This window comes from Trichosurus vulpecula, chromosome 3 (assembly GCF_011100635.1).
Source record: "Trichosurus vulpecula isolate mTriVul1 chromosome 3, mTriVul1.pri, whole genome shotgun sequence".
Lineage (NCBI taxonomy): Eukaryota > Metazoa > Chordata > Mammalia > Diprotodontia > Phalangeridae > Trichosurus > Trichosurus vulpecula.
The window spans coordinates 303,852,505-303,866,099 of NC_050575.1; positions in this window are offsets into that span (position 1 = coordinate 303,852,505).

The following is a 13,595-nucleotide window of genomic DNA, read 5'->3' on the forward strand; positions in this document are numbered from 1 at the left end:
AAGAATGGAATGAGATAACAGATGTAAAGCATTTCACAAACCTTAAAATCATCTAATACCCCAAGCTATTATTTATTCTGTTACTAAGATGCACTAAAATTGGTCCAAACTTTTAACAGCTGTATAGAATCAAACAATGAATCACGAAAATATGCAAACCCTTTGACTCACTGGCCACTCTTGCTTCTATATCCCAAAGACATTATTGATAAGAGAAAAAAAGACCTGTCTGAACAAAAATATCCCCTATCAGCACAATGTATGATAGAAAAAGAAACAAACTGAATAATGAAATAATTGAGGAATGGTTGAACAAATTGTGGCATATTGATATCCTAGAGTAATGGAATATTATTTTATCATAAGAAATGACAGATGAGAAAAATTAAAAGATATATGAAGTAATTCAGAAGAGAGTATAAAAGCAAAACCAAAAGGACAGTATACACAAACACACACATACCCTAGGCTTACCTAATTAAAGACAACCATCATATAATCTGGTCCAGAGAACATTAAAGAAAGTTAGAAAGGAAAAGAAGAAAAACAATGATGTGGGTACTATTGTGTTAATGTTAATATACACATCTATTAAGTTGGGGTCAGCAATAAGTGGGCAGCTAGGAGGTGCAGTGGATATAGTAGACCAGGCCGGGAGTCAGGAACACCTGAATTCAATCCCATCTCAGATACTAGCTATGTGACTCTGGACAAGTCATTTAACCCTATTTGTCTCAGTTTCTTCATCTGTAAAATTAGCTGGAGAAAAAAATGGCAAACAACTCTAGTATCTTTGCCAAGAAAACCCCAAATGGGTTCACAAAGACTCAAACATGACTGAAAAACAATAATAAGTAAGTAAAAGTAGCAATGAGTAGATAAAATTAGAGGTGCTTGTATAATCACTTTTGGTATCACTTTGTTTTTCTTCTTTGCTCTTCAGATGCTTTCCAATGGCACAATGGCCAGAAGGCCATCCTTGGGCTCAGGAAAACCTAGGTCCTGCTTCTGCCACATACTGACTTTACATCCATGGGAAAGCCACTTCCTTTTTCAAGGAAGCTCTCTAAGATCACAATTTACAGAAAAAAATCCTCCAGTAGAGTTTCCAAACCAATAATTCCTAGGGGGAATTAACCCAGCAGCTGTGGACTTTAAAAAATATATATAAGTAGTTTAATGCATTTGGTTTCCTTTGTAATCACGTATTTTATTTTATGCATTTAAAAAATTAGTCAACAAAGATTTATTAAGCACGTACTATGTGACAGATTCCATGTAAGTTCTAGGAATTGAAATATAAACAGAAAGATTGTTATTTTCAGAAGAGGTCCATAGGTCTTATAAGTCTTCCTAAGAAATTCATGTCTCTTTCTCACACACACACACACACACACATACACACACACACACCTCCAGCTCTAGACCAGTTAAATCAGAGGAATTGATTTTCCCAACCCCACAAATGTTTATTTGTATATTTGAACATCTATATTCAGAAATGAAAATTAAAACTTCATATATGTATATTTAACGAAACTAAGGAGAATGGGGGGAAAGCTGAGGAAAATACTGATTTCATAATTTTCTTTTCATCTTTGAGGCACTACAAGGTCAGTGCAAAAAGTCAGCATTCTAGGAGGCAGCACTCTGGGAGGTGGCATTCTGAGAGGCAGCATACGGGGAGGCAGCTTACTGAGAGGCAGCTTACTGGGAGGCTGCATACTGGGTCCTGTGCCCAACTTCACGACCAACTGGCTCCGGGATCCTTGGCAAACTTCTTCCCTGTTCTAAGCTTCATTCTTCTCCTCAATAAAATAAGAGGGTTGGATTAAATGCCCTCAGAAGTCCACTTCCAACTCTTACAGTCTTTGAGTCTAATGAACCTATGAACTCTAAATCTCCCTTGTCTGTTCTTCATTGAATTTTGTCCCAGTTTGTCACAGTCAGTGAATATCTTGATAAGGATCCTATTGTAAATTTAATTTAGTCTTTCCAAACAGTTAAAATAAAGATGACAGAACACGGAATGCATATTGTACTCAATGTAAGACTAATCGTGTGGTCTCTAATCACCTGCAGAAGCAATGAAGCCATAATTAAATTTATAGGAAGGGGATAGCATTCTATGACTGATAAAGATACAATAAATTATAGCTTGCACCTAGGTTTTATATGAATTTAAAGGCCATTGGCAACAAAAGTGATTATTGGGTTATGAATGAGGCCCATTAACACAATAGAAGCAGCATCCCATAATGTGGAAGTTAACCTTGAAAATGCTGAGGGTGAAACAAAAAAAGAAACAAGCTGTTTCAGTCCTTGGGCCTTTGCCCTGTTCCCTTTCACTTCTATCTTTAATAATAACAATAATAGTGCTGTTTACACACCAATTGAATGTTTGCAAAATGCTTTTACATGTAATATGTATGTTGAGCCCCACAACAACCCAGTGAGTTACTATTACCCCCATTTTTAAAATGAGAAAAGAGAGGCTTAGACAAAGGTAAGTGACTTGTCCATGGTCATATAAGCTATTAGATATCACAGGCAAGATTTGGACCCAGATCTTCCTGGCTCCAAGCCCAACTTTTTTTCATGATTCAATTCAATTCAAAAAGTACTTTTAAAATGCCTACTATGTGCTAGGCACTGTGTGTGGTGCTGGGGATACAGGCAAAATGATATTCTAGGAGCTTACAATACACATTTGCCTTTTCTTTGACCTAGAAAGGCAGTATTTATTCCACAGAAAGAGTTGTTGTAGTATCCCTGTAAACAGAGAGATTCCTCAGTGCATTTTTTAAAGATGATTAGATTTACCAGAATTCTATATATACCTCACTTTTCGGAAACACATGGATTCCGTTAATCAAGAACAAGTTGTTAGCCATGTGATCTAGTTGAAGTCACTTTGCTTTTTCTGGACCTCATTTCCTCAACTATAAAATCAGAGTGTTCATTAGATGGTTCCTAAGGTCCCTTCCATTGGGTAGCTAGGTAGATAGAGCGCCAGGCCCGGAGTCAGGAAGACTCATTTTCCTGAGTTCAAATCTGGCCTCAGACACTTGCTAGCTGTGTGACCCTTGGCAGGTCACTTAACTTGTTTGCCTCAGTTTCCTCATCTGTAAAATGATCTGGAGAAAGAAATAGAAACAACTCAAGTATCTTTCTCAAGAAAATCCAAAATGGGGTCACAAAGAGTCAGATACAACTGAAAATAACTGAACAACCACTTGTTCACCTTGATAAACAGCCACTACAATTTCACTATGAGTAAACAGTGTGTCACAGTATCCAAGAAACATAGGTACAAACTTAGGGTGCATTCAGAAAAGACCGTAACCCAGAACAAGGAAGATGATGGATCTTCTGTACTCAGCCCAGGTCATATCACATCTGTACTATTGTGGTCATTGCCAGGCCCAATAGGAAGGACATGGACAAGCTGGAATGAATCCTAAAAGAAGTGAGCAGAACCGTGTGGAGACTCAAAACCATGACATTTGAGGATCAATTGGAGATACTGGGGATGGTCAGCCTGAAGAAAAGAAGATTAAAAGGGCACATGGTCACTAGCTTTTAAGTATCTGAAAGGTTATGAAGTAGAAGAGAATTTATATTTGTTCTACGTGGTCCAAAAGGAAAGAGAAGATTTTGAATTAACGTAAGGATACTTTTACTAACCATTAAAACCATCCCAAAGTGTAGTGGGAAGCCTTGTGATGTAGCGAGTTTCCCTCACTGGAAGTCTTTCAGGAGAGCCAGAATGAACACTTGGATTAGATAAGTCTTGATGTGCTTTCTTACCTCTAAGATCCTCAGATTTTGATTAGAGATATAAAGGCCTGAAAAGGAATGAGGGGGGAAAATCATTTTTCCCATTACTGTCATTGTTCAGTCATTTCAGTCATGTTCAACTCTTTGTGACCCCAATTGGGGTTTTCTTGGCAGAGATACTGGGCTGGTTTGCCTTTCCTTCTCCAGCTCATTTTACAAATGAGGAAACTGAGATAAACAGGGTGAAGTGATTTTCTCAGGGTCACACAGCTAGTAAGTGTCTGAGGCCAGATTTGAACTCTGGAATATGAGTCTTCCTAATTCCAGTCCCCGCGCTCTATCCATTGTACCACCTAGCTTCCCTTTACTACCTTGTCTCTAGAGCAACACAACAAAAGATCTATGGTTTCATTCTTGGTTGCTTCCTTCGCATACACAAAACACAACCACTGTACATCTTATTAAATAGTCTTCATGACTTGTTCCCCACCCCTCAAAAAATTATGAACTGTGGCTAATCTTGGGCTGATGAGGAAGAGATTTTGTCCCTCCTTTGAAATTGTTTCTAAACAGTATAAAACAAAAAGATATTTATGTTGGACTACTTGTAAAAGTCACTATATCACACTTGCATCAGAGAATACCAAGTAGTGAGGCGTTCCACTAGTACTGAGAGTCTAAGTGAATTTCCATTGACCAGTATGAAAGTAAAGTGAAAGACATTTTTAAAAAATAAATAGCAAAACTCTTTGGTAGATTCACTCATGCTTTTGTCAATCTCACCTAGGACTTGGAGTAGCAAAAAGCTTTAAAACATGTGCTTTAGTGAAAAGAACACTGATTTTAGAATCAAAAGACCTGGGTTCATCAGCACTTCCAATTAAAACTTGTATAGCCCCTCTGATACTCTATTTTCTCATCTATAAAATGTGAGAGGCTACATCAGATGACCTCTAAAGTCCTTTTCTATTCTAAGATACTAAGATGGTATCTTTTTGCTCTCTTCAGCGTGGACAAGGGCTGAAAAAGATGAAAGGCCTAGGAATTCTCCAGAGTTATAACTGTGCCCAATGACTGACCAAAGGTGCTATACCAAAAGCCAGAATCGAAGATCATCATCAGACAAGTAAACAGCATGATGGATGGCTGAGTGGTATGTCAGTTTCCAAAGAAGAGAATAGTAAAACCAGGCAGAGAAACAATATCCAAAAGGAAGAACTAGAATGGACCTTTAATATAGAACAAAGTACCAAAGCATATGTGCAGCGGTATCAGAGAGGGAGTGGTACAGGTCTAGACAGAAATTACCGCAAAGATTCACAATCCAGGAAAACAAACTGAAACAGGAACAGGAGGGGCAAATTGGCAGAATGAATTGTTATTGTTATTCAGACATGCCTGAATCTTTGTGACCCCATTTGTTGTTTTCTTGGCAAAGATGCTAGTGTTGTTTTGCCATTTCCTTCTCCAGTTCATTTTACAGATGAGAAAACTGAGGTAAACAAGGTTAAATGACTTGCCTAGGGTCACACAGCTAGTAAGTGTCTGAGGGCACATTTGAACTCAGGAAGATGAGTCTTCCTAGCTCCAGGTCCAGCACTCTCTCCTCTGTGCCACCTAGCTGTCCTAGAGTGAATGCTAGTCAATGACAATTTTGAGTTTCTCAGTGGCAAGGATATATCAAGGCAAGGCAAAAAACATCTAGTAAGCACTTACTATGTGTCAGAAACCTTGCTAAACATTGAGGATACAAATGCAAGCAAAAAGAAAGACAGTGCCTGCCTTCAAGGAGCTTATATTTTAACTAGGAGATGAAACTTCATAAAAGGAAGCTGAATGTCTAATGGAGGAATAAGGATGTGATAGTACCAGGGTTTTCCTGTTGCAGATACCCTGACTTCTGTGACACAGCTTCCTCCCCCCACACACCCTGATTGTCCCCAACTTCCTTGGATGCAACTTCCTGGTCTGGAGACATACAAGGTCCCAGCCCTTGGTAGTCAGGGCCTTGGTGGGTGTTTAACACCATGCAAGTCACTCTACCTTGATGACTTGACTTACTAACCAGACCAGATTTAGAGAGAGACCAAGGGAGGTGGGGCGTTGGGGAGGTGGAGGGGGGTGAAGACATTGCTATGTCCATTATATCCACTCTATACTTATCGTTTGTTCTCGTGGTGATGGGGCAAAGTAAACCTTCTCATTTGTTTTACTGTTCAGTAATTTGCAAGTGCCTCTTTTGGTCCTAACATGGAACCTGAACTATAGGGGTATTGGCTTTCAAGGGATGCTTACAACATGGATTGAGTATACCCAAGCTAGGGCACGGTTTTCAAGTACAGAGTCAGGCATACACCTGAGAGAGAAATAAAAGCTTGCATCCTGGGCACCCCCACAAAATGGAGGACCCAAGAAGAACTCACAAATGGAAATGGGAGGTGGTCTGGTGAGGGGATATTCCAGAACAAAAAGGCTGCAGGGATAGCTGGATGTTCCCTGGTGAGGAGGCCCCAGGCACTGAGGAAAATGCCAGGATGAGACAGTATCTGAGTCATGGTTTGAAAATCCAGAAAGTCAGGAGCAGAGTTGGAGAGGAATGAAAGGAAGTTGATGGCCAATTGATACTCAAATTCCCAGGGAGGGATTTGGACCACTATCATTAGTTTTTACTCTGAGAGTCTTGTTTCTCATCTGGGGTTTTTTAACCTCCCCAAGGCTTCTTTGTTTAGTGGGTAGGGAGGCTAGTACGGTTTACATTCTTCCTTTCCAGCATGTTGATGCAGTTACCAAGAGCTTTTACTTAATTTTCTTATTTGTTACAGAGGATGGTTCAATGCCTGCATATGGGGTGAGGGGGAGGAATATCAGAAAATGATTATGATGTAAAAATAAAAGACAACTTATGATTTGAAAAAATAAATAACAGTACCTTCTCCACTAGACAGTCTAAGTGTCTTAAATCTCATCATTACAGAACTGTTTGAGTTAATCACAGACTCACTGTAATCACTGGCAGTTATATAGCATTTTAAAGTTGACAAAGTACTTTTATGCATCATATTACTTGATCCTCATATCTACCCTGGGGAGTAAATACTGCTCATATAGAAATTGTAGTCAGTGTTATGAATCCCACTTTATAGATAAGGGAAATGAAAAACATACATATTAAATGACTTGTCCAAGGTCATAGGGTTATGTGGAAGGTAAGTCACAAAATGGAATCAGTGTGGTTCACTCAATTCCCAGTACCATCTGCTATTTTAATTCCCTCAGCTAATAAGGGGCAGAAACAAGAACTGAATTTGCCAAGTCTTTTAGCTCTAATGTCAGTTCATTTTCCATGTTATCAAGCCCTGGCTCTCTAGCATATCATCCCAGGAATATACCTTTGGGAAGGTGGCACATTATCTGGGATCTGAAGACCTCCTGAGATAGAATTTCATGCAGGCAACATGCCAAAAAGCAGAATTCCAAATTCAATCATGAGCTTTTTGGGGTAGGTACACTCTTAAAGCCATTTCTTTTTAAAATTCTGACAGAGCATCCTGCACCAATCACCTTCCTATCAAACTGACTTCCCACTCCTGGTCACCCAGAATCATCATATTAGATAATAGCTGCATGCCCATATTACTTCTCCCAAGCTTTTATTCATATTCTGACCCATGCTAAGCCTCCCAAGGCTCATTTCAGTCCTATTTACCAATCTCCTAGATGTCTCTGTCTTTTGGAATCAGCAACACATTCCCCTGCATCTTTAATTATTTCAGCCAACATTCATTCATTAATTCAGTAGATGTTTATTAAGTGCCTGAGATATACAAGACATTATGCAATGTACTGAAATATTTAAAAAAAATAAATGACAGTGCCTCTAAATTCAAGATGTTCTCAGAGGATTGGGATTTATACAATCACTATGCAATTAATACAAATATATATAATACAAGGCAGAGGATTATGGGAGGAAAGGAGGGTGGTGGGAATAAGTATTCATACAGTACCTACTATGTTCCTGGCACTGTGGTAAGCACTTTACAAATATCATCTCATTTGATCCTCACAACAACCCTGTGATGTAGGTGCTATTATCATCCTCATTTTACAGTTGAAGAAATTGAGGCAAAAAGAAGTTAAAGAAGAGCTAGTAAGAGAACACAACAATTGGAGGCAGGGAGCCCAGTTTTAAGGCCAATACAAAGTTTTAGGTGAGTAGTAACAAGGATCTGAATTAAGGTCATAGCAGTGTGAGTGGACAGAAGGAGATATGTGTGAACTATGTCAAGGATGTAGAATTAACAAGATTCATGGTCTATGATGAGATTGTAAACCTAGGAGATTGGGAGGGTGTGGAAGTGCCACAGAGGGTTTGGGTTGCAGAAGGTTTCAAAGAGCCATATTGGGTAATGTGATGGAGAATCCACTGATGATTTAAAAAAGAGAAGTAAAGAAAATTTTAAAAAGATTGCTGTGCAGCCAACTGGAGGTTCGTAGGAGAATCAAAGGTTTAGAGTTGGAAGAAAAATTAGATGTCATCTAATCCAACGTGTTTATTTTTTGTATGAGGAAACTGAGGCTGAAAAAGGTTAAATGTCCCGTAGGTAGGAAGTGCCAGAGCTGTGATCAGAACTCAAATTCGAAACTGCTCATCCTTTCAACAGCACAGTGTTGCCCATCATGTTAGATAATATTCATTTGTAGTGGACTCAAGTGGTAGCTTCATGACAACCTCCAGAAGCATTCATTGGTAATAGGAGTGAAGAAGGCAGATGACAGGGGTTAACACAGCATGAAGAGTGGAAGACAAAAGAGCAGACAATTTAAGGGGAGAAAACAATGCTTTCTTGAACTGGTTAACTCTAGGGTTAAGACTCTGAAGAGAACAAAGATAGGACTAATCAGGGCGATTGTGATGGATTGGGAGAATAAGGAGGGATGAAGAGCAGGTTTAGCATGAATGTGACATTGGGAAAGGTGGAAGGTCAGGTGATGGAATCTCTACTCTTTGGCAAAAATCTGTCTCTTCCCTGAGTACAGCTCCCCTACAGTACTCCTTCTCAGTATTAGCCTCTCTTCCTACTACCTCCAAGTAGCAGACATAGGAGGGAAAGGAGGGGCATGTTATCTGTTTCCACTGTCATTTCCAATCCCTTCCTTTACATCATCCCTCAAAGATCTTTCTTCTTCTGAAGTACGTACAATTTAATTATGATATTCTCTTCCCATTCTTATTGCTGTCATGTACTAGCCTCCAATTCACTCTCCCAACTTTCTCAATTATTTCAGGCCCTGGGTCATCATCTTCCATTCTATCTTAGCCTGGATAATGCAGTGTAAATCTCTAGGTAAATCCATGCTAATAGCACTGAACATCCTAATCATGAAACACAACCATGGTGCCTTACGTAAAGTAGGCATTTAACTACTGTTGGTTGAGACATTGAATTAAAAATTCCTCATATTCCTCAGGTTCAGTAATATCCTATTCCACTCTACTTTAACCACACACCAATATGACCACCTATCAGACCTCATAAATTCTTAGAATTATGTCACAGAAATATTATTCTCTGACCACAATCTCCTCTATTTCCCACTCTCCTGCTGACAATAATTATACTCTTCATCCTCTTTGTGACTTCCAGTTCTTTGGCCTATGACAATTTTCTCAGACTATTTTCCCCATTCTAGTTTCATTTGCCTCTATACGTAGCCTTGAATATATGAACTACCACCTTGATATTTCACTAAATATGCCATTTCAAATTACTTGCCACTCTCTCCTATCAATCCAGTCCTTTGCCATTCTTGAACATTTAATCCCTATCCCTAAGTAACTCCCATAATTCCAATTCCCAGATCTTGATCGCAAACTTTCAAACCTCCCTGGAGAAACTAATGGAATTGAGATGCTTTCTCTCAGTGCAAATGTATGAGTCTTTGTACTATGCAACAATCCTTTTACTCTATTTAGTAACTCTATATTCCATTCCTCAAAGTAATCAATCCAAACCATGTCCTCTATCTTCAAACACTGAGTTGTTCCCCCAACCCCCAGCTTTTGGTAGATGACTTAGATCTACTTCAGCAAGAAGACTGAGACCATATAACATGTCTCCCCTCAGACACTTTCCTTAAAATCTTCTCTATATTTTTAATTGTCTCCAAAGTCAGTGGCTTCAGACTTGTCTGATCCAATGTCTTTTTAGTTCTCCTCTTTCACCTCTCTACTGCTTTAGACACATTTTGATATTCTCTCCTTTTAAATATTCTTTCTTTCATTGGCTTACAGACCTCACATTCTCCTGGTTCTCCGTCTCTTTTATCTTCTCTCCCTTTCTTTCACTGGTTCCTTGTTCTATTACCAACCCCAAAAGATGTGATTCCTGAGATTCTGTCTCTACCTTTCTCTTTCCTCTAAAATCTCTGCCTTAGAAACTTCATGGAATCCCATGGCTTCAATTACCATTCCTATGCAGATGTTTCACATATCTAGATCTAGCTCTGACTTCTGATTGAATTGGAATTCTTTTCTTGGTCTTGAGTCTTTTTTCAGTAGAATAATTTTATACAAGATACATTAGCATTTAAATTGCTACATAAAATCCATTAATCTCAAAGATGAACATTAAAATGATTTAGTAGGCATAGTAGAAAAACCTGGTGAATTCCCTACCATTCCCTTAAAGTCCAACTAAGATTCCTGTTCTTACTGGTAGCCTTTCCTTATCCCTAATTGTCTGCATCTTATACCTCAGACTTTATTTAGTATTTTTTCTTCACCTCTCTGCTGCATTCATCATGTCAATATTTTGTGTCACAATTATCTGTTAATGTCTTATCCCTATCACATTCTATAAGCTTCCAGAACACGGAAGCTATCTCTTATCCAAATTGTGTATCTCCCCCAATATCCACCTAGTTCAGAACTTTCGAACACAGTAATTTTCTAAATGAATTAGCCATCTATTATTAACAATTGAGTTTATTTGCATCCTTTCCAACCTGACAACCTGATGAGATTTCATTACAGAACAAGTAAATTGAATGGGAAGATGGGCTTTGGTAAAGGACTATCATGTAGGGCACTGGAAAGCCCAGGGACACAATCTGGGCCTCAGGCAGTAGGGAACAGCACACAAAAATGGTTATGAAGGAAGCTGAAAGAGTTGGTGGAAGGTATCTGTCTGGGGACTGTTCCACAATTTGCCTTCAGGTTAGCCATGATGAAGTAGAGTAGAATGATAATGTTTCTATATGTTTGTATTGAGCTGTACTACAATTTATGCATTACTTTATATCCTTAATTTCATTTAATCCTCACAATCACACTGTGAGGTCTGCAGATTAATATCATTGTACTCATTTTACAATTAAAGAAATCCAGAAAATTGAAGTGACTTACTTTAGACAATATGGTCCCTTAATGCTCGGAATAGTTCAGGTCTTCTGATGTACAACTTCATTCTTATCCAATAAACATTTCTTAAGTGCCTATTATTTACAAAGCACTGTGCTAAGTGCTGGAGACATAGTTAATAGAAAGAAACAGTCCTTGCTCTCAAGGATCTTGCAAGAAAATGAGTCAGGGAGGGGCAACCAGGGATATCTAGTTTCTTGAAGTTGAAACCAAGCAAAGCAACAAATTCAGAATGGAGTGAGCCAAAAAGTCTAGTTTCTGCCTCCTAAAAGAGAAGGCATTAGGAGGAGTTTAGTTTTCCACTCTCTAGCCCTCCAATCAGAAGGGAAAGGAAGATGAAAAGTTGTCAATCAAGGCTTGAGTTAGCTGCGTGATGAAGAGATTAGAGGTGATGAATTTAACCTGGGATGAAATCCTGTTCCTTGGAGCTGAAACCCAAATAGAGCAACAGATCCAGAGGCGGAGTGACTTGGTCCATTATAGCGCACTATTAATATTGCTTATGGGCTTGTAGAGAAGGTGTCATTGGGTAAGGAGAAAGAAAGCCACAGTGGAATGTAAGAATCAGGGTCTTAGAATCAGAAGGCTTGGGTTTTAACCCTGACCAGGATTCTTTGGCAGATCACTTCACTTCATCTGTTCAGTGGGCACACCATCTTCACCCTGCTTACCTCTAGAGCTATTGTGAGCAACATATTTTTAACACATTAAACTGCTACAGAAATCATTAAGTCTTTGACTTTGAAGTTGTTATATGGAATTCAGGTCAAAGAAGGCAGGAGAAGACCTTTACAAAACTTCTGTGACTCAGGTCCAAAGAGACTGCTGCATTCAAATAAGCTGTTTCCTCATCCATTAGCCTGGAGGTGTTGATCAAGCTGCAATGCAGATTCCTGACTCTGATGGTGACTACCCACAACTTCAAAGCTGTTGTCTCCCTATTTAATGAATCCAACTCAGTGGTTACTACTATTAAACTCTAATTGACAGCACTTTTATTAGTATTTATAAAGTCCCTAACCTCCTTCTCTATCCCGGTCCAGATCTGCCTTTTTTTGTCTCTGGCCTCTAACTTTATTCTGTTCCCCTCTTTCCTTCTCCACCAGCAGATTTTAAAATGGAGAGTTCTATTGATGTTTGCAGGGCAGATGGAGGAGAGAGAAGGAAGTCCTATGAGAAGAAGGAAATAAGAAAAGAGAAGGTGCCAAAAGTATCTTTACGTTGGAAAAATGGCATTTCTTTACTTAACCCGAAAGCTGGAACATGCTCTCTATCTTACGTAAGATACTAGACTCAAAGTTCAAAGATCATTTAGTCTAGTCCCATCATTGTACGAATAAGTAAATTGGCTGAAAAGGCTGCTGTGTTTGGAGTCAAAGAACTTGGGTTCAAATTCTGACTCTGCCTCTTACTACTTCCCTGACTTTGGACAGATCATTTTACCTCCCCTGTCCTCCATTTCATTCTCTATGGACTAGATGACATCAAAAGTTACCACCAGCTCAAGATCCGTGGTCCTATGATTTGAGGAGATGAAGTGATTTAATTGTTCTCTGTAGGTGACATCTCACTTCCTGCCTCTACTTCTTTATGCAACTGCCCTCCCCACATACACATACAACCTGAAAATATTCTTTACTCACCTTCCTCTCAAACCAATAAATCAGCATTTATTAACCATCTAATGTCTAGTAGGCACTGTGCTGGGCACTTGGGATGGAAAGATTATAGTCCCTGCTTTCAAGTTTATATTCTAAGGGTTCTGCAGGGAGGATACAATGAGCAAGTGTATTGTTTGTTAATGTAATGTTAATACAATTTAAAGAGCTTCCCATCTACTAATAGGCCCAGGTGACCTGCTTGAGTCACATGGAAGCCAGAGTCATATGAGCCTGTGGTGGGAGGAGCTTGCTGAATGGGTGGAGCAGGAAGGGGTACAGCAAGAAGGGTGAAGCACAGCTGAAAGGAAGTGAGATGAAGCAGTCGGAACTGGGGTGGGGCAGAGAGAGAGAGAGAGAGAGAGAGAGAGAGAGAGAGAGTATCTAGGAAAAGAGGGAGGTTAATATCAGATGATCCAGAGAGGTCAAAAAGAATGAGGACTAATTAAAAAAAAAACTATGGGAACTGGTCATTAAGAGATCATTGGTTCATTGGTCACTTTGGAGAGAGCAGTTTCAATTATATGAGAGATTTTGGAAGCCAGACTTCAGAGGGTATAAAAGGTAAAAAGAGAGACCCTGAGTATGGATAGCTTTTTTAAATTGTCTGGCTGAAAACAGGAGAAGATATATAAGACTACAGCTAGAGATGATAGCGATTGAGAGTTCAGGGGATTGAAGAACATTTTGGAGTGTTTATAGGCAGCAGAGAATTAACCAGTAGATAGAGGAGA